Source organism: Phocoena phocoena, chromosome 4 (assembly GCF_963924675.1).
Source record: "Phocoena phocoena chromosome 4, mPhoPho1.1, whole genome shotgun sequence".
NCBI lineage: Eukaryota > Metazoa > Chordata > Mammalia > Artiodactyla > Phocoenidae > Phocoena > Phocoena phocoena.
In genome coordinates, this window is record NC_089222.1 from 106,971,676 (window position 1) to 106,997,136 (window position 25,461).

Consider the following 25,461-nt stretch of genomic DNA (forward strand, 5'->3'; position numbering starts at 1 on the left):
GTAGTTCTTTTCTCTGATAACTTAATAATGAGTATTTGGACAGGGGGTTACACAATGAATGTTTAGGATAAATATTTGAAATTCACATTAAAATTACTTTAAAATACTAGTCATTCTGGATTATTGAATAATTACCCAAATATGTGCCATAGTCTTTAAGGAGCAATAACAAAACATGGAGACTCTTTCAGAACTTTTTCATAGGACTTATAAGAAGAGCCTATGACAAATGACATTCATTGCTAATTCTCTAGCTAATTTCGAGTTTACAAAAAATAAGGGGAAATTTTTACCTATATCATTTTTGTGGCAATATTACCAAATCAACATTAAATATGCCTTCAGAGGAGCCAGGAGCAAGCAACCTGCCAAGACCTAGATCACACACAGGCCCTTACCTCCAGCAGCCCCCAGGGATTTCTGGGTTTTGTTTTTGGTTTGTGCTTTATTTGTTACTGTTGTTGTTGTTTAATTTCTCTACAAACCTACAGAGGTCCTACTAGCAAAAATAGCTGAGGACTTTTGTTCATGAAATTCTCATATTATTTATAGGATCTTCCTTGTCACACAGAAAATGTTGCCTTTTAAGGGAGGAAAGCAGAGAAAATAAATAGAAATGGCTGTCAGGTGCCGAGGGAGCAAGATTGTTTGAAGGCTGTTTCAAGTGCTATTAATGGAATGATACAAGGATTATTCAGTATAGTCTTATGTGGCCTTATCATAAAGAAGGGAAAAAAAGATGAACATTTTATCTTATATAGAGCAAAATAGCTCACAGAACTGCAAAGTAATAGAGAATTGTTATCAGTGCAAGGGTACTGCCTTATAGGTAAAATGCCTTATTAAGAAATCCTTCTGATGGTCTTATAATTGGCAACCTCTTTAGTATATTCCAAAATTCCTACTCTTTACCAAATACACTAGATGATCTGCATAATACAGAAGTTTTCAATGTATTTCTTTTGTTGTTGTTGTTGTTTCCTTTTTTTTTTTTTTGCGGTACGCGGGCCTCTCACTGTTGTGGCCTTTCCCGCTGCGGAGCACAGGCTCCAGACGTGCAAGCTCAGCGGCCACGGCTCACGGGCCCAGCCGCTCCGCAGCATATGGGATCCTCCTGAACCCGTGTCCCCTGCATTAGCAGGTGGGCTCTCATCCACTGTGCCACCAGGGAAGCCCTCAATGTATTTCTTTAAGTTTGGTTAAAAGCTTTGAAAGAATAGAAATAAAATAAAAACTGTTGTGGCCATCTCTTAGTGGTGGGATTAGGAATGATTCTTTTCCTCTGTGCTTTTCTGCTTGTCAAATGTCTCCATAATGAATATTTTTCAAAAGGATCAAAACAAAGAATTCAAAACACTTTATGTCAGATATGTAAATGCTTAAGCATGGTTTAAAGGTAAAGAAAAAATTAAAGCCTTCTGCATTATTCTAGTCTAGATGCCATTGAGCTTGTGTTTTCTGGGCACAGTCTTTGAAAGATACGACTTTCAACATAAAATAATGATAATAATGATAGTGATAACAACAGCAATCTCACAAGTTTCACCTGATTTCAGCCTGGCTACTTGAAAGTGGTTGGAAGCCGTGCCTGACTTGTGCAATTTAACCCATCACTTCAGGAACCATTGTTACCATTGCAACAAGCAGATGTCACTGCAGACTGTGTGAAAATGTCAGAGAAAATGAAGCAAATCTAAGAAGTAGTAGAAATGAAATCTCACCCTTAAAGTATGTTCTTTCCCACCCTAAAAATTGTCAATTTGACGGCTCTTTTGTTCGTTTGCAGCATTTACTCTGACTGGGACTCCTGGTCTGAAAATATTTCCATTTCTCTCCACCTGGTATGGCAGCCCCTCCTCTTGAGCTCATTAGGCTCTGAGGGGTCTCAGCAGAGCTCAGGAACTGCCAGGTCTGATAAAAGGAGCTTGAAACCTGCTCAGGTGCTGAGGTGGGGAGTGGGATGCAAGTGGGGGAATGTTATTAAGTTGCAGAACTGAGTATGACATATCATTTTCTGGATAGATGGTTAGAGTAATGTATGTGCTGGTCTCAGCTCTACAGGAATAAAGGACTTTTAGTCCCATCTGTTTTTCACCACCACTACAAATAAGCCTTCTAAGGACTTTTGCATTAAAGTAAAAGCCAACCATCTCTGAGTTTAAGCTTGGAATTTGAGAGTGCAATCCTCTAAAATCAGACACTTTATAATAGGGGAGTGGAATCCTCTTTCTGGGACTAGATTTCTATCCACTCAGGGTGGAGAGTTTTTAAGTTTCTACAGGGAAGTACTGCTACCTGAAACAGAATCCTATTTCTTTCTTCAAGTAAAAAGAGCTTTATAAAATATCCTTATGATGCACACTCTCAAAATTATGATTTCAGAACTAAAACCAATTAATATTATATGTATGTATCATTTATGTTAATTTATTTTATCAAGAATTCATTTGAGGCTTCCCTGGTGGCGCAGTGGTTGAGAGTCCGCCTGCCGATGCAGGGGACACGGGTTCATGCCCCGGTCTGGGAAGATCCCACATGCCACGGAGCGGCTGGGCCCGTGAGCCATGGCCACTGAGCCTGCGCGTCCGGAGCCTGTGCTCCACAATGGGAGAGGCCACAACAGTGAGAGGCCCGTGTACTGCAAAAAAAATAATAATAATTCATTTGATCTTTTAAAATATAATTTAGGCATAATGGCAATCATAATATCTGCATTTATCTTATTATGATAACTGATCAAATTTTGATGGTGCTAAAAAACTGTCACTATGGAGTAAAAGTGAAATAAAACCTGAGAACAAGTAAAATATAAAACTACAGTAAACTGAGGCAATTATAGAGTTCATGAAAGGTGGAGATATAGAAATCTGAAAGAAAATGACTCATTTCCTCCTCATGAAATAATTTTTTCATAAGAAATTTATTAACTAGAGATGCAATTTTTGTAAAAGCAATTCTCTCACAGAATACTTTGGAGCCTTAGTGCTAGGGAGAAAACAGTGACCAGCACAAGACTTGGATGGTCAGTTCCACTGTGCCCATTTGGGGATCTGAGGGTGGTCATCTAACCTCTTAACATCCTCATCCACAAAATGCCCCACAGGATGCTTGGAAGGTCAGCTCTGATCTTAGGTGTACACACAATGTGTAAACTCTGACACTTTAAAAATGTAAGGTATGAATGAAAGTATGTCAAGTCTTCACCCCACTGAAAAAGAAAATAAGACTCTGTCTTAGCAGTCATGTACTGGGTCTTGGCCTACGCCTGCATCTCAGAGTGCTGGCTTGAATTTTGTGGACCTCAAAGCTATGTGTGCCTTCTGTGTCATCTCCCAAGCCTGGAGCAGAGAAAACTTCTCTTACTAGTATTTGAATTTCCTGCCTGTAGAGTTTAAGAAAACAAAACAAAAACCAATGAATTTTCTATAACGTTTAAGAAAAGTCTGTTTTTATAATTAAGGGCTCTGACCAACTTGGGTTCACTAAAACAAAAGAATCTGAGTTGGGAGGAAGGAATGATTTTTCTCTTATAATTAGGAAACCTATTCCCCAGAAAGGAGAGCAGAATAGGAATGAATATTTCTGATTCCTCAGCTTTTCCATACCCTTACCTCCTTTACCTTATAAATTAGCAGATTTGCATACATAAAATATACCTCAAAAACTCAATAAAATCATGGTTTAAAAATATGCAGCTAATTATATGAGAATGTTCTTTTCTTTTCCCTATAAGGCAAATGAATATTTATCAAGTTAAATTCCAAGATACTTATTATCTCGCTTGCATTTTGAATATAATTACATTGGAAGCCAATTGTTCTGATGGGTGTAGGCAGAGATTAAAAGATTTGTATGCACTTTTAAAAAATGCAAAATAATCATAGTTTTTTAAATCATTAACAAAGTAGTTCAACTCTTCCCTTCAGCTGAAAAATAAGTTAGCATTAAAGCATAGCAGTTCTAAAGATATTATACAATAAATGAAAATGGTCAAATAAAACCTAGGTTGCAATTAATTTTTTGGAACCTCAGTTTATAAACTCTAGGAAAAATCCTTGGGATATTAAAAGGTGCTATTTAATCTGCTATTTTAAAGCTCAGATTTAAAAATAACTACCCTTAAATCATTCCACTAATGTACAGTATAGGTAAGTAATACCAAAGTGAACAAAATTTATAAAATAACAGTTAAGTAATAATTGTCCTTAAATTAATGAAATTTAATTATGCTAGGGTAAATAAAATCAAGCTTTTATATATCTACATTCATACATATAGCTTCAATAACTGTAGTTTTTTTCTCACATTGTACTTATAATAAACAGTATCAAAATAAAGTTATCAGCATATATCTTATTTTCCTATTTCTAAGCTTCCAGAAAGCATGGATTATGTATTATATTTCTTTTATTGATTCCAAACTATCAAAAGTGTCAAAGTTAATTGGTATCCAATAAATATGTAAAGTGCTAGCAACAGAAAAAAATAGAACGTTTGAAAAATTTTAACAAATTATATAGGAGAGTAGATTTAATTATACTACAGAGCAAATAACTGATCTATTATGTATGCCTTGTTAACATGTAAAGTCTATCTTTTTTATATTTTTGTTCTTCCATATACCTGCCTGCTATAACAAATATTGTCAGTGTCTTTCCAGATTAAATATGGAACCCAAACAATAAAGAAAACTGCTCAGCTCCAAACATACTGACCCTACTTTCATGTTTGACCAAACACTTTAATTATTCTATGGAGAAAAGCTAAAATATTGGGTGGTGAGATTGGACAAGAACTCATACAGCAACTACCACTGAAATAGTGGAACATTTAAAGCCTAAAAAAGAATAAATTTCAACTGAGATTAGCTCTGGGGAACTTTATATACAAATAGGAATAGAAATACATTACTGCTTAGAAAGGAGTTATGCATTTTTATAAAAAATACTTTATGTACATGTGGTTTGGTTTGAACTAAGGGAAAAGAAAACAATCTCTTGGACTCTGGAACCCTTTTATAAAATTTCTAATTAATTTTGATAAATCCCTTTTAATATGGCAAGGAGTTCCACTTGGGTTTATCAATTTAAGAGTTATACTTGTACTCAGTGGACTAGAATCCACCCTAAGCTAGTTATGCATAACACCTGCTAAAGTTAATAGACGTTCCACATGAGCAGCTGATTTTGCCAGAGTCATGCGGAATTAACTAATAATGAAATTTGGCTGACAATATCTTCAATTTTTCCATTTAAAGAGTATTTATTACCTTGCATAACCTCCTTAAACAATTAACTATTTTTGATGTGCGCTCACCATGTTTTGGATGTGTCATCATTTTTGTGATGCTATATAATCAGGCAAAGGAAATAGTTTTAAAGTTTTATCTCCTAATATTCATTACAAATGATGCAGTGGCATATTAATACATATACACAGAGTATATGTTTAAGAAAACTTGTAATGGACATTATATTATTTTTTTTTAATTCCTGTAGAATTTACAGACTGAATGATCTACCCTCTTTAAAAGAAACATTGCTATTGATTTAATGACCAAAGTACTAAAATTTTACGACTATTATTTTTGGTAGAAAATTGATGCACAGAATGGCAAGCATGACTACTCTCCATTAATTTAGTCAATCTTCCCATACTAGTTTCCTATTTGTGTTCACATTTCCATTCACATTGTTTGTCCCCCTTGGAAGACCCTTTCCTCAGTCCTTGTAACATAGAATCTTATTTTAGGTCCTGTCTCACATTCTCAGTGCAGTCTTTTCTAACCCCAGTGATTACTCTTTCCATTAAATCATTACCTTCCTCTTTATGTGTACTTATCACAAACTAAGATTATATCCTATATTCATGTGCCTTGTTTTCTTGTTTAGACTGAAAGCTTTAGAAGTATCAAATGACTTTTTGTATCTAGGGTTTCTTCCTGGACCCTTATTCAGTGACGTACACATACTCAGTATATGTTTAGAGATGGAACAATGAAAAATGACTTTTTTTTCATATTGGTGAAAAATGAATCAGTCTGACTATGAATCCCAGATAAGGTATTAGTGTAATGGACTTGCTCTGGCCAGTAACACCAAACACCATTTTCCTCTATGAGCACAATTCCTATAGGACAGAGAATACTACCAGTGAAATTCATAGTGTATCATCAATTTACTGAAAAAACAAAACTAGTTTCTGAGAGATGTATTTTATGTTATCTCTACTACTAAAGTCCAGTGATTTCAAATGGAAATTTGCCAAATATTACTTTATGTGTGACTCTTCTTAAGATACATGTTTGTTTTATTTTATAGACATCAGTATTTATTTTGTATAATATGCTATATATTCAACATATTAAAGAGAATTAAAATTCTTTCCATAGAGATTTTCAACTTATTTGGTAGGACAGAAAAAATAACATCTAAGAAATTATTACAATTATCTGAAACACAAAGATAGTGAAGAATTGTTCACGGTCTACACGTAGTTTTGGGGAATGATGTTATATGTTGAAACCAAAATGAGTTTTTAAAAAGCATATTAGATTTCAGATGCAGATGAGGGATCTGAATAGAAGTATCCAAGGCAGATGTTACATACCCTCTGAAGAGAGGAGTATAGCAATGGGGATAGAAATCAAAGAGTCATCAGCATACTGATGGTAGTAAAATCCACTTGAGTATACACACTACCAGAATGAATGTAATTGAAGAAGCTTAGAGAGGCAAGCACTGAAAGTTCTGGGACAACCACTGTCAAAAAGTAAGATAGGATTTAAGAAAAATAAATCTAAGCTAAGAGGACCAGCATAGAATAGAGATCTAGAAATTAATAGAAAATTCGAAAGAAATTGGTCAGTAGATATTCTCCAGTTTTATCAACAGCCCTCTTTTACTTTTTCTTTGTGACTCTTTAACTGCTATCCTTTTGACCACCATGTATATTGTTATTATATTGTTATCTTTATCCCAAATCTCTCTTCTGACTTCTGAACCTGCATGTTCAGCCACCTTCAGGAAATCTTGTGCTGGACTTCCACAAGATGTCAAAACTCCACTAAACTTCTCAGCTGGAGGAAAAATAGCTAGCTGTCTCTTGTTCCTCAGTAATAAAGTATTCAAAATATTTCTGAACATGTAACCAAGAAGAATAAATTCGACATTCTCCAGTCCCACTTTCAGGAAACTGTGGCCTTGTGACTAAGTATTTTCCAGTGGGATGGAAGCAGAAATTGTGTGCAACTTCCTAGAAATGTCTTTAACTAGCATAGGTAAGCCTTACCCTACCTTATTTTTTTTTTTTTTTCTTCCAGCTGGCTGGAATGCAGATTTTATAGCTGGACCTGGAGCTAGATAAAATATACTAGATTATGAGGTGGATCTGGGAACTGATGTCATGCAAGCATAGCAATAAAATCAAAGATGTCTTAGTCTCTGACCCTGTGAAGAATTTAGCCAGCCATGGGTACATAATTGGGCTTTTATGTGAGATAAACTCTTGTCTTATTTAAATTGCTTTTGTGTGGAGCTTTCTGTCACTACACACCAAAAAATAATTCTAATTAATGTGTATATTTATCAAAAATCTCATTTTACTCATATAGTCCCTATTTTGTGAATGTAATCACCAGCAATCCAGGCATATAAAACAGAGCCTTTTCTTTCTCCCTCACCCCTTAGGACACCAACATGGGTGCAATCTCTATTGGCATTGCCTTATACCCTTGTCATTTCTTGCCAGGATCACTCCAAAACCTGTTAATTCTTATTTCTAGTTTTGTTCCCCCTCAATTCAATATCTATACTTTGCAACTAAAGTGATATTTCTACAAATGAGAAGTATTATCTTCTCACTCCTCCATTTAAATTCATATAAGTGTGATATGCACATTTCCATATATTGTCCACCAGCTTCTTCCTGTCTGCCTCCTGCCTACCTTCCTAATCTCATTGTTCAGATTTCCAACCAGCTCCCTGTACCCCAACCATCTAGAAAATCTTATAGAAACACACTTGGCTTTTTCATGCTTTCCTGGAAGCTATTTTTTTCTTTGTGGGAAACTCCTCTCTCTGTTATGTAGCAAACTTCTACCTGCCTTCAGGTCTGTGTTTAACAAACTCTTCCTCTTAGAGGCTTTTGGTGAAGACTGGCCTTTGTGCATCCCCTGGTGCCCCACTACAGTCTAGATGAAGTTCCTGTTCAATGTGATCTCATTCCTTTGGGCATCCCCATATCATAGGAACCATCATGGTGTAATTAAGTATTTATTCATCCAGACAAAAGTTTCCTTATAGTTTCCTGTATGCAGAAAGCTATAAGACACTGATGAAAGAAATTAATGACAATACAGACAGATGGAGAGATATACCATGCTCTTGGACTGGAAGAATCAATTGTGAAAATGACTATACTACCCAAAGAAATCTACAGATTCAGTGTAATCCTTATCAAACTACCAATGGCATTTTTCACAGAACTAGAACAAAAAATTTCACAATTTGTACAAAACACAAAAGACCTCAAATAGCCAAAGCAAGCTTCAGAAAGAAAAATGCATCTGGAGGAATCAGGCTCCCTGACGTCAGACTATACTACAAAGCTACAGTAATCAAGACAATATGGTACTGGCACAAAAACAGAAACACAGATCAATGGGACAGGTTAGAAAGCTCAGAGATTAACGCAGGCACATATGGTCAACTTATCTTAGATAAAGGAGGCAAGACTATACAATGGAGAAAAGACAGCCTCTTCAATAAGTGGTGCTGGGAAAACTGGACAACTACATGTAAAAGAATGAAATTAGAACACTCCCTAACACCATACATAAAAATAAACTCAAAATGGCTTAAAGACTTAAATGTAAGGGAGACACTATAAAACTCTTAGAGGAAAACATAGGCAGAACACTCTATGACATAAATCACAGCAAGATCCTTTTTGACCCAACTCTTAGAGAAATGGAAATAAAAACAAAACTAAACAAATGGGACCTAATGAAACTTAAAAGCTTTTACACAGCAAAGGAAACCATAAACAAGACAAAAATACCACCCTCAGAATGGGAGAAAATATTTGCCAACAAAGCAACTGACAAATGATTAATCTCCAAAATACATAAGCAGCTCATGTGGCTAAATATCAAAAAAACAAGCAACCCAATCTAAAAATGGGCAGAAGACCTAAGCAGACATTTCTCCACAGAAGATATACAGGTTGCCAACAAACACATGAAAGGATGCTCAACAACACTAATCATTAGAGAAATGCAAATAAAAACTACAAATAAAAACTACTCATACCGGTCAGAATGGCCATCATCAAAAAGTCTACAAACAATAAATGGTGGAGAGGATGTGGAGAAAAGGGAACCCTCTTGCACTGTTGGTGGGAATGTAAATTGATACAGCCACTATGGAGAACAGTATGGAGGTTCCTTAAAAATAGAACTACCATATGACCCAGTAATCCCACTACTGGGCATATACACTGAGAAAACCATAATTCAAAAAAGTCATGTACCACAATGTCCATTGCAGCACTATTTACAATAGCCAGGACATGGAAGCAACCTAAGTGTCCATCGACAGATGAATGGATAAAGATGTGGCACTTATATACAATGGAATATTACTCAGCCATAAAAAAGAAATGATATTGAGTTATTTTGTAGTCAGGTGGATAGACCTAGAGTCTGTCATACAGAGTGAAGTAAGTCAGAAAGAGAAAAACAAATACTAACACATGCTTACATATATATATGGAATTAAAAAAAAAAAAGGTTCTGATGAACGTAGGGGCAGGACAGGAATAAAGATGCAGATGTAGAGAATGGACTTGAGGACATGGGGAGGGGGAAGGGTAAGCTGGGACGAAGTGAGAGAGTGGCATGGACATATACACTACCAAATGTAAAATAGATAACTAGTGGGAAGCAGCTGCATAGCACAGGGAGATCAGCCCGGTGCTTTGTGACCACCTAGAGGGGTGGGATAGAGAGGGTGGGAGAGAGACGCAAGAGGGAGGAGATATGGGGATATATGTATACATATAGCTGATTCACTTTGTTATACAACAGAAACTAACACAGCATTGTAAAGCAATTATACTCCAATAAAGATCTTAAAAATTAAAAAAGGGTTTCCTTGAGTTTATATTTATGGAGGGAAGAAGCCTGGGGAAAATTGCATCCAGAACTTTACAACTGATTGGACATACTTGGAGAAATTATATTGTTTTGTATCATTAAATCAGGATTTGCTGTGTCTGTTTTTCTTTCTTTTAATATAATTTCTTTGAAACCTCAAAAAAGAAAACAAAACAAAAAAATATTTTCTCCTCCAACTCCCCCATAGTTTTTAGGACTTTTTTTTTAGAGCAGGAACTTGTCTTTCATTTCTGATTACCAGTATCTAACAGTGCCTAACATTCATTCATTCACTTATTCAGCAGATATTAATTGAACAAATCCATGAATATATGAGTATCATGAGTAAGAATCTAGCAATTATTAATACTGTGCAGTAAATTCCTAGAACATTAGCGATTACACCCAATCTTAGAGACCAAACATATTCATCACATGTGAAGTAGGAGCTAGGAAATCAGCTCTGTATACATAAGAAACATAATTGAGTATAACTCAGTAAAAAAGAGAAAGCAGAGAGTAGGACATGATAAAGACGGGTGAGAACTAGAGATACAATAGTATTAAATGGAGGATATTTTTAGAACCTATTTGTATATGTGTGTTTTAGAAGGCAGGAGAGATATGAGTACATTTGAAGACAAACGTATGCTAAAGAGCATACTAAGTGAGGTGTTAAGAGGGAAAAACTGAAGTTTGTCTTCTTAGAAGCACTTCTAAAGCCTAGTACATTTATGGGTTTTATAATTTACAGAGTATTACTCTGTTCACTATCTCATTTTTATTTACACTGTACCACTTTGATGCAGGTATTACCATTTTTATTTTATAAGTACAAAAAATAAGACTCAAAGTAGTTATGACCTATTCAGGTTTATTAATTAGTAAGGTCATATGTATACATGGGACACTCTAATATTTTTATTTTAGAAGGCTAAAGACTAATAAATGTGGAGTGAAAATTATCAGGAGTAATACACAAATAATTATTTGATTAACCAAGTTGAAAACCCATAGCATTCTTTTCAATAACAGTTTTTCTCTATAAATAACACTTTTAAAAAATAGGTCAGTGATCTAATCACTAGTGTGTGAAACCATGCATGATTAGATTGAGAATTTAAGAAATCCAATAAAATGTTAATAGGCATATACTTATCTCAGTCATTTCTTAACTGTTTAGTCCTTATTCTTTCTCCATATTTGAGGAAGATATAGCCTTTTTATTCAGCTTGAACTTTTCTTGGCATCAAAAGCATTTAGGGTTATATAAAAAGTGTGAGGGCTTCCCTGTTGGCGCAGTGGTTGAGAGTCCACCTGCTGATGCAGAGGACACGGGTTCGTGCCCCGGTCCGGGAGGATCCCACATGCTGCGGAGCGGCTGGGCCCGTGAGCCATGGCCACTGAGCCTGCGCGTCCGGAGCCTGTGCTCCACAATGGGAGAGGCCACAACAGTGAGAGGCCCGTGTACTGCAAAAGAAAAAAAAAAAAAAAAATTGTGAGCGTCAAGTGATTTAGAAGTTTTTCTTGTACGAGAAATCTTTTCTATTCTAGTCTTATATTCACATTTCCATACATGGATCCAGCCTTGGTCTTTGGGACTTGAGGGCATCCTGGTGTCAAGAGCCCTTCAAGATCCTTCTACTTAGCCTTTAATCTTTTCTCTAGATGGAGAAATTTAACTACTTCTAACTTAATAAGAATGTTGGATTTGGTTTACTTTATAGTTCTTCCTATTAGTTTTCTGAGTGCTTTTTTAGAGGCTTTAATCTTTTCTAAACTTGTGGGAAATTAGAGAGAGGAAGAAAAAGAACAGTCCTACTTAAATATATATATTACAATTAACTGTCAGTACACTTGACTTAAATCATCTCATAATTTGACTATGTGGAACATAGTTTAATTATATGATAGATATCATTGCTTTTAAATGAGCACTATTTTATTAAAAATTGGATAGTTTGAAATTGAAGGAAAGACCTATAATGAGACCAATGGGAAGAAACTCCTAATAGTCTTAACATCAAATACAATATTTCTTCAATATTTTCAAATTCCTCCCCAAATTAAATCAGATTTAAGACTATTCCAATGTATCTCCTTTAGGCCTACATGTAGAAATAAGAATGTGCCCATGTTTATATATTTCTCTTTATGGAGTAGGAGAGTTCACATTTCTCTTTGTCACCAGTAAACCAGAGTAATCTGATGTCTAAGTCATCCGAGTATTAAAGTTACCTATGGCAACTTCATTAACTCTTTACAACTCCTAACTTGTATAGTACTCCATTGCTCTGGAAATATCAAAGCAAATTTCACAATATCGTACAGAACTGGGATGATATAGAAAATGTTTATGTCATTATATATTTGCCTCTAGGGTCATCAACATACAGTTAATGAATCATATGTCAGGATTTTAAGAAGAAATATACATTATTACTTGAATTATGTTAACTCTTCATTAAAATGGCTGTAATGGTGATGTATAAGTAAAACCCCAATTGAATTACTGGAAGCATTCAACCTACCGGAGGTGACTCAAAAAGGTATATAAATTAATAAAAAAACACGGGTTGAAGAGCTTCAGCAACAAGGTAATTGTATTGGCTATAAATTTGCCTCCTTATGAACATATAGAAATACCTAATAATTTATGGAAAACATTTAAAATTAACATTTAAATCCATATTTTAGAAAAAATAAATAAATGGAAATATATAGTTTTGAAGCAGAATCAAGTCAATACCAGGAAGGTACTGACGTCAATGAGGCCAAGCAATGCTAGTCTAGGCCCTATTGGATCTAGCTCAGGACAGGGTATGCATCCTCAATTTGACAAGTGGTTGCCAGATCTTGCAACTATACTCTAATTAGCTGTCCCACCAAAGGAAAGTGACTTGTACAACTCTGTCTGTAGGCCAGGTGAACAACAAGGACATTTGACATCTGTTATAGCCCCACATGGGGAAAATAAATCACTGGTAAGTAATTGAAGTCTAGTCTTGTGTTATGCAGAGCTGCAGGTTCCAATTTATTACTACAGTGTGGTGCAGGAACCCAAGCCAAGAAATTAACACAAAACAGATTCATATACAGACCAAGGGCTCTTGAAGAAGTAAACGAAAACTTCTGTCCAAAACTTTTCACAACTCAGGGATAAGCTGTGAAAACAGAAAAGAGGTCTCACTGAAGAAGAGCTAATAATATCACTTAGGAAAGAAGATGACAAAAACAAACAAATAAACCAACAAAAAACATGGAAGAAGAGGTGGTTAATGAAAATAAAAAAATTATGCCTTGCTTCCACAGAACTGAAAATGATGGAACCATCTGAAAAACACCACAGCATAGATATGTTTTGGATGATTCTAGAGATAAAATAAGATATCTGAATCAATAAAAGGAACAGAAGAACATGAAATAAGAACAAGTAGCTTTGAAAATGAACTAAGCAGAAAGGTAAATTTTATTTTAGAAACAATGTTACCATTGTAATTAAAAACCCAGTGGTTTAATTATAGTAAAAAATGAACTGGCCTCCATGACCATATCACCAAGAAGGAAATACAGGGAGATATAGAAAATGTTAAAGAAAGATTACAATTAACTAAGAAGAAAAAATGGTCTACTACATGTTTATTAAAATTTCCATTTAGAGAGAAAGGGAGGAGAGTGTTAATATTTAAAGAGATAATTATTGACAATTTTAAATACTTGAAAAAACTTGGCTTCAGATGTAAGTAGTACAACCTGCCCCCAAAAGTTTACATAAGAATTAATCTACATGTAGTCATGTCAGGAAGAACTTCAAACATAAAAGAGCACTCATAAAAGCAACTTTAGGAAAAAGATAATTTTTTAAGATAAGAGTTTGACTTAGGGCAGAAATCAAAAATAAAAAATGACAAAATTAAATAGACTATTATCTTGTGACAAGGAAAATATGTCAATCCACAATGTGAAATTCTATCTATTATTCAGGAATGAAAAAATAAAAGCATTTTTAAAAAACACACACGATGATATAATTTGAATTTTAGGAGACTCCAAAGTAAGTAAATTGATTTCATAATCAAATAGAGGGTATTTTTTCTCTACTTGATTATGAAATATTTGGGTTCAGAAGTTATTTCTTATTAATCTGTACATCTCCAGAGTGCTCACTAAATCCTGAATGAATGAGTGAGTGTTTAAAAAGTGAATGGATAGATATTATGGTGAAACTGTATGCCTAACAGTTAGTAGTATGATTCCTTGTGATGGATTACTTTTAATGGGTTTATTTTTAATCCATTTCATCACCTTTCTTAACTTCTGGTCTTTGTTTTTTGACATTTAAAATGGTTTTATTTTCAATTCACATCAAAATTATTAAATTAACTCATTAAATATTTCCCTTGGCTATATTTCTGAGTTTATTTAAAAGCTATATTTATAGCTTTTGACCCAGACATCACTTTTATCTCATGATACAATTTTTAAGACATTTTAAAAGTGTATTAAAAACTTTCAGTAAAGAAATGTAGTGTGGTTCATGCACAGTAAATATTTAATAAAAACATTCAATTCCTCTTTGCTGGGTAAAATATTCAGCTAAAATCAACACATGGTCATTCTCATAAGACCACTTGAAAGTTGAATCATAGCCAATTATAGTGTGTCACACTATCTTCATTATAACTCTCCAGAAGTTATACCTATTCATCCACCTCACAGAGATTCAGGGTCAGAAGAGATTCAGGGTCAGAAACTCAAAACTCTGCAGGGGACAAACAGGTCCTATAAGTGAATGAAGCAGCCTGGCTGTAAAATAAGTTTTTTGTTTGTTTGTTTGTTTTTGTTGTTTTTTTGTTTTTTTTTTACTTCTTATGCACTTTCATTTTTAGAGAAACACATCCTAACATTTTTCTTAAGACACCTGGTCTTCTTGGCCTACCCTTTATTTTTCCACTCATGAAGGGATAAATTTTACCATATAAAAATGTAAATGTGAGAAGAGTAATCACAAAAAGCAGTTGACACAAAACCACTGTTTTAGGAAACAATGGGAGGAGTAGGAAGTGAGAAGAAGTACATACCCTATATAAAGGAAGCAATCACTACTCAGTTCTAACAAATTGAGAGAATTACCTGCCAGTTACACAGAGAAGCCAGAAACTTGAATTTTGAAGTGTTGTTAGAACCCACCAAAATATTATTGTTGACTTCTGGTTTGTATATCTTTCTTTAGGTCCTCAAACAAAGCTACCTACAATTGTCCTTTTTCAGTAACTTATTGCAGAAGAATGTCAAGGCACCCTTGCAGTATCCTATACTGTCCTGTGTGACATGGTTTTACATTGCTGAATTCCAACCAATTTCATTTTTCTGGTGCCTGGGCTTCAATAACTACTGCCCAGGGTGTTTCATGTCTTCCTCACTGTGGTAGTCAGATTAATGACCTCCCCAAAGATGTCCACATCTTAATCCCTGGAATCTGTGAATATGCTACACTACATTGAAAGGAGAATTAAGGTAGCAGATGGAAGCAAGGTTGTTAGTCATATGACCTTAAAAGAGAGAGATTATCCTGGATTATCAGGATCAAATGGGATCACAGGGCCCTGAACTGTAGAAACAGGAGAAAGAAGAGTTAATGTTAGAGTGATGAGATGTGAAATTTAACTAGCCATTGGTGTCTTTGAGGATAAAAAGATACCATGACCCAAAGAATGCAGACAATTTCTATAAGATAGAAAAGGCAAGAAAACAAATTCTAGAACTTTGGTTTTAGATTGATGAGGTCTATTTAGGATTTCTAACATCTAAAACTATAAGATAATACATTTGTTTTAAGCCACTGCATATGCGGTAGTTTGTTACAGCAGCAATAGGAAACTAATACACTCATTAAATTTTGTCTTCCAGTTACTGACTTATCCTTCCAAATGACCTTCCGTTGTGTTCCATCTGTTAGTCTGCATTATCAAAAATTGACCTGTCCAGTTAGACATTCCTTTTCACCTATTCATCTCACCTACTTAACTGAGATCATTTGGTGTTGAGTTTAACTTGGATTTTGATTTCATGTTCACCATTTATCCTCTCTGAACTTGGGTTCCATAACTTATAAAATGGTTTACTCATAGGCTACTGGAATGATAAATTTAGATATTGCATGTAAAGAAGTACTTAGCACAGTGACTAACTCACAGTTAGATATAAAAAATTTAGATAATGTTGGTTTTGTTACTATTTTATCCTTAAATTTCCACACTGTTTTATAAGGTAGTGTAGCTCTTTAATTACTAACTTCCTGCCTTATTCTGGAATACCATAGTGAATCCTTTACTGTGATTAATGATATTCACATACATTCATCCTTTTCTTTCATACTGATCTCTGTATATAGGCCATCATTTCTCTGTTTACACGTCATGTTTCTACTCTGGTACTGGCATAACTCAATCTGCTCTCTTCAGCAGTCACAGGAATCCCACATCTAACACACTAACACTTCTTGATGTTAAATATCAGAGCATTAAAAGTAATCTCAAGAATATAGAAATTCATGTATTCAGAATGATATATAACACAACTCAGCAATGTGTATAAGAGGAACCTAGATATTTTATTTCCAGAATATCCAGCTCTAGTTCATCACTTGACTAGTTTACCACTGCGGACCCAAGTTTTTGACAACCCTTCATAAAATTTTTGACAGAATCTTTAATAGGTTGTATAGTATAGGAACTAAAGTCAATCGCTTCCAATTTTTTGCCCCTGTTTCTCCTTCAAGATAGCAGTAAAAGTAATAAGTAATAAAAATTAAAACAAATGTTTATTGAGTGCCTATATTTTTCAAAATTACTGCTCTAAGAGTTTAATTCATGTTAACTCATTTAATATTCATTTAGTACTTCTCTCTTTTTCAGAAGAGAAACTAAATCACTGGTTAATTACCTTGCCTAAGGCCAAGATAGTAAATTATAAATCCAGGATTTGAACCCAGTTGTAAATTCCAAAGCTCAACCTTTTAAATACCACATGATTCTAATAATAGCCTTAAAGTGATATTTATTACAATTTCATGTATTGAACTTGTAATAAATACAATAAATGTATTCATTTATTACAAGTTCATATTTATTACAAAATTCAGTCATGGACTGAATTTTGAGTCCCCTGCAAAACTATATGTTGAAATACAAACCCCCCGCCATGAGATCTGGGAGATAATTAGCTTATGAAGTTAGAGTCCTCATGAATGGGATTAGTGTCTTTATAAAAAGAGACATGAGACAGGTTGCTCCTCTCTCTGCTCTCTTCCATGTGAGGATACAGTGAGAAGATGGCCATCTGTATGCTAGGAAGTAGGCGCTCCTCAGACACTGGGTCTGCTGGCACCTTGATCTTGGGTTTCCCAGTGCCTAGAACTGCGCAAAATAAATGTTGTTTAAGCCACACAGTCTATGGTAATTTAATATCGCAGCCCAAACTAAGACACAGGCATTGAAAGTGATTGCATCATACTATTTATTGAGGAGTATGATTTTTATTTGGGGGCTTTTAAAATGTATCATCTCATCTAATTTTTCTTCCAAGAGAAATACAGAGAATTTATATTACACAATTAAAGACCAACAGCAAACAAACTATTGTGAGTTCGTTGAAATAGTGTTATCATTATAAATAAGTAAATAATTAAGTAGACTGCAAATCAGTACAACCATCTGCTATACTGTGGTCTTAGTATTTCATTAGTTTTATTGAAATATATTTAATATATCAGTTTAATAGAAATTAAAAAGGCTTAACAGTACAGATGACCATAAGAAAGCCAGAAATTGAGGAGAAAACACTATTGACTGACACCTTCTAATGTTTTTACTATCTACATAGTAAATTTTTAAAAATCACTTTCCTTTTCTCTTTGAATAAGACACGAACATAATTTTGACTACAGATATTGTGATCAATAGGATTTATTCATCAATGACTTTAGCTTGATTTTCTAAATGTTCCACTATTCATATTTTTATATTAATTTCAATAAAGAAAAAGGTTTAAAATCCAAACTGAGCAGAGTCTGGGCAGGTTTTCTAGTCCAATCATATATAGGGAAAAATGTGTTTCCAGTGTCTTTTATCTATGTATAGTCATCAAACAGAAGTTCGGAGAATCACTAAGCAGAGCTATATAGATGCACACACACACACACACACACACACACACACACACACTAATATATTTAAAGGTTACAGTCATCATGTGGAGTTATGTAATCTTCCTAAATACCACTTTCCAGAGAAGTAAGATTTCCCTTTGATGCAATATCAGCAATGACTGACATATAATTGATAGGGCTCTTTCCATGAAAAGACCATTTTGGTATGTACACTTTGGTAACATGAAATGTGTCATTCTTTGTCATATGAAATGTATAATTACACAGTAGATAATTACAAGCATGCAATAAAAGCTACAAAATAGCTTTACATTTTGGTAACTTCTGTTTGAAAGACTAGGTCATTTTTAATGGAGTAATTTAATATATTATTTTAAATGTTTCTTACATATTAGCAGGCAATTGTATAAATGAGTCTTTAGAAGAACTAGTAGTAATACATAATGCCTTTAGGTAACAGAAGAAACAGAATATGAATGGGAGATGTTTAGTTAATTTATAGGACATTTACATTTCAGAAGTCCTATTTTTAATCACTACAGTATGACACTTCATTTTGTGGAGCTATGACATTTCTTCCTTTAAGGAACAAAGACCAAGAAATAGAAATTGGATCCTAATATACAAAACATTAGTACTCAACAGGCTTGAGATCAATCCTATCTATTTACAACATTAAATGAACTATGTGCTAAAACCAGGCTTTATAATATTAATAAAGTTAGCACATTGAAAAGAGCACAATCTTTGGAGCTAGACCTGTTTAATCATGACCTTGACATTTAATGAGAAGGCAAACATATACAATCTATTTCACCTCTTAGAACTTGATTTTCTATCTATAAAATGAGTATAATAATATCTACAACTTCAGCAAATATAAGTATTAAAATAAGTTCCTCCACATAGAGTAATGCCTGTGGTCTAGTGTGCACAGAAAAAAAATGTCCCTTTTTATTGACAATAGAGAAATGTTGTATAATATGTTCTTAAAGAAATACACATAATTATAAAATGAGTGACAGTAGATACAATATGCATTTTTCAGAGGAAATTTTGTCATGTGTGTCTTTAAAATGGTTTTTAAATTATTTCAAAATGCAATTTGTGCTTAGCTGTATAGTTTATAAAAGGTGTAACGCACACACTTTATTTAACTGTGTCATACAAACCACCCTAAGTCGACAAGTGGCGCAGAGTTGCTGCTCCCTTGAAGTTCTCCATGAGGTGCTATATGTGAGTCTGTCAGCCTTTTTGAAGATATTCTGTCCTGAAATCTAGTAGAAGCACATCAGAACCAGGTTGATTTTCTCTTACTGGTTATCTTAAACTTTTTTGTATATGGCCTTAGACTCAAACATCATAAGTTAGGCAGAAAACATATTTGGTTTGATTTTAAATCCTTCACTTATGAATAAAAAATTAAGACGCATTTTCCTCTGAGCTATGCCAGAGGCATTCTTAAATTATCTTGGTGGATATGACTTTAACGTGTGCACTGGACAGCAAAGAAGCAAATTTCACCAAAGCAAAAGAATAATATTGCAAATGTATTAGGGCTAAGGTTAAAAACCTGGCAATAGATTATATTATGTAGAGTTATCTTAGTTTGATAGCACTGTCACTAAAGAAATACTGAACAAACATAGTTCAGAGAACATCATGGTGAAAAGAATATTCAAAGAATATTGATCCAGCAGTGGGGGGCAGTATAGATTCTGAAAAACTATTTTCCCCATTTGTTCTATTATTTAATTATGAGTCCCATGAATAATTTCTCCTCTCTGAAAATAGACTTGCATTCTATTTTAAGCTAAGGCAAAAGTTATTCTTCTGCTGAAAGACACTTCTTGTGTGCATTGAGGCATGTTAAAAAACATTGAGGAAAAAATTCTTAATAATATTTTTAAAGTAAACAAACAGAAAAGTAATGCCAGGTATAAATGACTTTTATTTAACTTGGGTACGGCTGCAAATTATTGTAAACAATAATCCTAACAACTGCAAGATAATTCAGCGTCAAATAAAATACATCCAGATAAGGTATCTACTCTGAAAAATTTTGCATTTCTGTTGCTTGGTTATCCACACTCAGAGATTCAATTCTGATATCTGAAATGGGTAATAATTATGCTGATTATCCCACTGCCAATTCATATTTGCATGAATGGTAGCCTATAAAAATGTACAATAGTTCAATTCAGGGGGACAAATGGACCTGGCAAGTAAAGTCTCATGTTCAGATTACAGGAAGTCTCCTGTCTTTACAGGAAGGCTTCTAAGTGATTTTGTACATCAAAAATCCATGAGTATCTATTTCCTACACAAAATGCTTCAAGCAGCTGCTTACTTTTTATCTGTAACTTTTCTTTCCCATCGTTTTTCATTTTTCTGATTACATTAGGGGAAATCCTTGATTAGGAGCCAGTGGTCTTTAACACCTGCTAGTCTCCTTTTGAACAAGGAGAGTGTTTGCCAGGCCGGGCCATCTGCAGGCAACAGAGGGCTAGAGTGGCACCAGGGGGGCAGGATGCAGTGGGTATTCAAATCCGCATATCCTGAATCTTTGAATCAAGAGGGTTTCCTTCATTGAACACTTGAGTGGGGTCCCCTAGCAGCTAAGGAAGCCCTGGAGATGTGTAATTAAAGGAGTCCATTATGCCCTAAACACAAGGAAACTATAGCTACTCCTAATTCCCATAGAATTGAGCCAGCTCCTTGCACCCACTGCAGAGTTTGTGCTCATTCTCCAGGAAGTGCCCGGTCACCCCTCCCCTATGGGAAGGCGACTGTGAAGGGCTGTAGTATGCTTCCTTGCAGTGGAAAGCAGCTTATATATTGTGGAAAAGGATATGGTGTTGAAGCCAGCACCTGGGCTCTCCAAACATCCATGCCTGTCAAGCCTGGCTTAAAATTTAATGAGGTCTTTTGGGACAGGCCATTCTACATATTTTTAGTACATGACAATTCTTAGTCCTCAAATGACATAATAAAAATCTCAGTGCTGAGTTGCACCTTGGAAATAATTTCATCTGCCCTCCTCTTTTTCTCAGGGGGAAATGTAGGCAAAATCAAGCTGTATTTAGATGAAGTTCTCAATTTTCTTTTTCCCATATTGTTTACCTTCATATTGTCCTGAAATTCAATCAAAAATATTTACTGTTCTTGCATTATGTGCTAGACATCATTGTACAGTTGGGGAATATAATGGAGAACAAGGTAGAAATGGCCCATGCCTTCCTAGAATTTATAGTCTAAGGGTAGAAGACAAACATGTTTTAAGTGTTATAAGAAGAGAAACATTTACTATGGAAACAAAAAAAAATTCAAATAAAGAAATGTGGATAATATAGATGCATCAAAGTTAGTTTTTTTTTAATTACAAAGCAACACATTTTAAAATTAAAAATATAGAACTACTTGTAAAATTTATTTATGAGGATATGCTGAGGATTTTGATTACTGAGACATTGTGTATCTTCTCAAAAAAAGATTGTAAAACTTCAACAAAACACTTTCCAACTGCAAATTCTTGTAATTAAAGGAACATGGGTTCATTAAAAATGTATAAATGAATGCATTAATTCAAGCAGGTTTTTCTAGGGTAATTAAAATACTTTCACACCTTATAGGAACAAGTATTCTTGTTTTGTTTTGCTTTTTTTTTTTTTTAATTTATTCTACCTCGTGTTTTTTTTGTGTGAAACATTTTAATATTATGTAAGGAATTTGCTTTCTGTGGATAGTAACTATCATACTAAAATCATGCCTTAAAGTTGTATAATATCATACAATAAATGGATTGATATTAGCCTAAGTTCAGATCCAATGTATTTTGACACTATTGATTTATTTTTTGAATACTAGTTCTTAAGTATATCGGGGAAGGGTGGAGTCTTTTTTTTTTTTTTTTTTTAAACATCTTTATTGGGGTATAATTGCTTTACAATGGTGTGTTAGTTTCTGCTTTATAACAAAGTGAATCAGCTATACATATACATATGTTCCCATATGTCTTCCCTCTTGCGTCTCCCTCCCTCCCACTCTCCCCATCCCACCCTTCCAGGCTGTCACAAAGCACCGAGCTAATATCCCTGTGCCTTGCGGCTGCTGGAAGGGTGGAGTCTTAAGATCCATTTGAACATTATAGTAAAGCTCTTTAAAAAATACATGCACTATTGTTTTTTCACAGATTCCACATCCTGATCAAGGGAGATCTATAATTATATGGCCTAGGGCTTTGTCACTGATCCTGCCTTATTTTTTTCAATATATTAGATTACAATATGAAAAGTAAATTAGCAAAATTGTAGATGATACCTTCTGGATAAATTAGATAAAGTAAAATGTTTTTGGTCATCTAAAACAACAGACTGAAAATGTTAATACTAAATATATTAAAGGAGAAAATATAAGGGTCTCTAAGTTAAAATAATCAAAACAATAAATAATTCCACTCATTTTTCACTGTGAGTATATACAACTTGAGTTTCATGTTTATAAAAGAGGTATTAAGGTAGTGTAACAAGCATAATCTTATCTGAAAATAGTCACCTGAGCAACAATTTATTGGCCCACAGATGTTTAGCTTAGAAAAGAGAAACATAGGGGCTCACGTCTCTTCAAATATCACAAAATTCTATTTGTGTAGAGATCAGAATTAGCAGCAATTGGTGAATTTTACCACTTGATTACATGTTCTTAAGAGCAAGCTCTGTAATTATTTATCTCTAGAACAGTGCTCCATAAATATTTGTTAGGTAAATTAATATATGTTACAGAGAAGAAACTAAAAATAAAGAGAAATGTTTTAGCTGAAAGAAACTAGTAGGCTCGTACCTCTGGAAGTGCTCCGGTAGACACTAAATTATCATTTATTAGGAACTTGAAGAAGAAATTCTTGAATTAGGAATAAGATAAAGATAGATTATTTCTACTTATTCTACTGGAATAGTTTATTTTTCCTTTATAAAGAGGATATTGCTTTTTCTTCAGAGAATATGATGAGTGAACAGAAAAGTAGGAATTTATTTTTTCATCTAATAATTAATATATTAAAAATGATGGTACTTCTATTTCTTACAAATTTTTTTAACTTGCCAACACATCAGTCATTGAATTCAGAAAATCTTATCTTTTGATACAAAGTGATAAAATACCATATTCTGTCTTCTGGATTTGTAATAATTACTACAAATCCCTCCAACTGAAGGCTACAGAAAACATATAATTACAATTTCATCTTCAGATGAAGCCTCTCCAAGGATCTTGACTCTATGAAATCATAAGCAATCAACTCTATGGAATCTGCGGACTGCTGAGTCTAAACAAAGAGACTGAAAAATCAAGTAGATGAAACCCATGCAAATGTTAAGGTAATTATACCTATTACTAGTGTGAATTAGTAAAATAAGTTGTATTTAAATATTTCTTCTGGTTAACGTTAGGTTTTTTGTTTGAATTTTCATCATGCAATAAAAATACCACGCAAGCACTTTTTTATGGTGGAGATCAATGAAACGTGACTGGGCTATTTGCAAACATGTTTTACACATCAGCTTTCAATCCATACAAATATATTATTTCATTAGGAAGCATGATTTGATCCCATAGTTATCTGGAGTTATGAAATTCTACTGCAAATCCTTCCAAGGAATGGTGCTGATAAATTAAGGTGACAAATTGATTTCACGGGGATCAGTTCTAAGGATAATAGAAAAAAAAATGAAGAAAATATTAGAGGAGAGAAGTCATCTTTATGTAAAATTAATACATTCCAAAGGCAGACAGTTAACCCAAATGACAATGATGAATAGCTTACCTGATGTTTTGGAATGTCATCTGTAAGCCTATACAAAGAAGAATTTGTTGCTATGTTTTTACTTTAACAGTATCCAAAGAAGACGGAAAGTCCATATATAATCTTATAAGAGTAACTAATAGATGGGATGAGGAAGAATCACTAATTATGTTACCATATGCCTCTTAGAACTTTCCAGTTTCCAATTTTTTAACTATCGGACTCATTCATTTTAGATTCCATACAGAGCACAACATTATCTCTGCAATCTATATAGCATAAAAGTTCATTAAAAAGTTATTAAGATTTATTAAAGATTGTCAAAAAGTTTGGCTGCCATTTCATTTTAAGATGGCAGGTTGTAACGGGTGATACACAGACAATCTTTCAAAATTCTTTTGAGAGAAATAAAAACCTCAATTTTATTTGATAAATATTTACTGGCTTAACAGCTTCTCACCTTAATTTGGATTCCCAATCAGAAAGACATGTATTAGCTAATGAGTTGGTAGAAATTTCTGTTTTACTTTGCAATTATAGTTTTCAAAATGAATTAATATATAATTCTTCTGGATAACAAACCAATCATTTATTTTAACATTTGATTTGCATGAAACTGTTCATCAAAATCTACTCTTGATAATCAGAAAATGTGAGTTTCAAATTTCTAAAGCTGATTCTTATATAATTAAAAAGAATAGGCAGGTAAGAAAGAAAAACCCGAAGACAATAAATATGAATATAGCATAGAGACATATTCTGGAATTCTTTTTCTTAATGTCTATATACCATTTAAAAGTGGATTGATATACAAAATATTATATATCATAGAAGGAAATGATAATTTAAATAATAAATTCTGAAATCAAAAGTATAGCATGCATTTTCCTTGGTGGATTATTTCCAGAGGAGTGTGTATTTTAAAAGAGGAAACATATGTAGGGAAGTATAATTTATGAACATTTGTACCTTCTGATAATATATATTTTTAGTTTTCTCTCCAGCCATCTCCACTCTACCTCTGTTGTAGAAGGATGCACTCTTCTTGTCAAGATCATATTATGAATCCACAAAACCAAAACTCCTACTTAAATTTAGAGCAATAATGGATAAAATATATGTCAAAATATGTTTTACAAACATAACCATTGTCAAAAACAAGATAAAATACACCTGTTTACCTAACACAGAATAGTGAATAGAAGCAGAAGCCACAGATGTGCTGAACTTCAGTCTAAAATAAAGGATGTTAAAATTATCTCATAAATGGCAAGGAGGAGAAGTTCTAGTTCCCCGCGAAGAACTAGAGCTAGGATATATTCTCTCTATCTACGA